The following is a 601-nucleotide window of genomic DNA, read 5'->3' as shown; positions in this document are numbered from 1 at the left end:
GATAAGCAACAGATCTTGCCCTTTGAGAAGCTGTAACCTGAGAGAATGTGTTGATATTTTAACCTTTTGGCTTCAAAAATGACTGAATGAACACTTGTTACTGTTGATCAATTAATCGATTAATCATTTCAGCTCCATAATACAGTGATCCTTTTTTCAGTGTAGGGGACAGAGTACAATGTATTTTCACCTCTCATCGATCAGCTTTCCAACTTTTACGTAATTTGACGCTTCTACGCCACTGCATGACAGAGGTAAATATTTTTCACTTCGTACTTTTAAAATATGACCATCGTTACAGATTAAATGTATTATGTAACGAATACTTTTGAAGTATTTTTTAATGATACTACTGTACTGAATGTTGTTGAATATTTTTACCGTGTTGTATTTACTGTAATTTACTTACTTTAAGATAAACCGAGCTCTTCTTCCACCACTGTTTCAATGCGTAAACACCTGACCCAAACAGGAACAGGTGTCCCCAGAAATGTTTTGAAGAATTATGAATGAGTTAATCAATGCAAACATAAGCATACCACGTGGAATGACTTGCTATTTCCCACATGTGACTGTTTTGCATCATACATGCTTTCGTGTC

This window comes from Larimichthys crocea, chromosome XIII, assembly GCF_000972845.2.
Source record: "Larimichthys crocea isolate SSNF chromosome XIII, L_crocea_2.0, whole genome shotgun sequence".
In the NCBI taxonomy this organism is placed as follows: Eukaryota; Metazoa; Chordata; class Actinopteri; family Sciaenidae; genus Larimichthys; species Larimichthys crocea.
Note: the sequence above shows the minus strand (reverse complement) of the source record.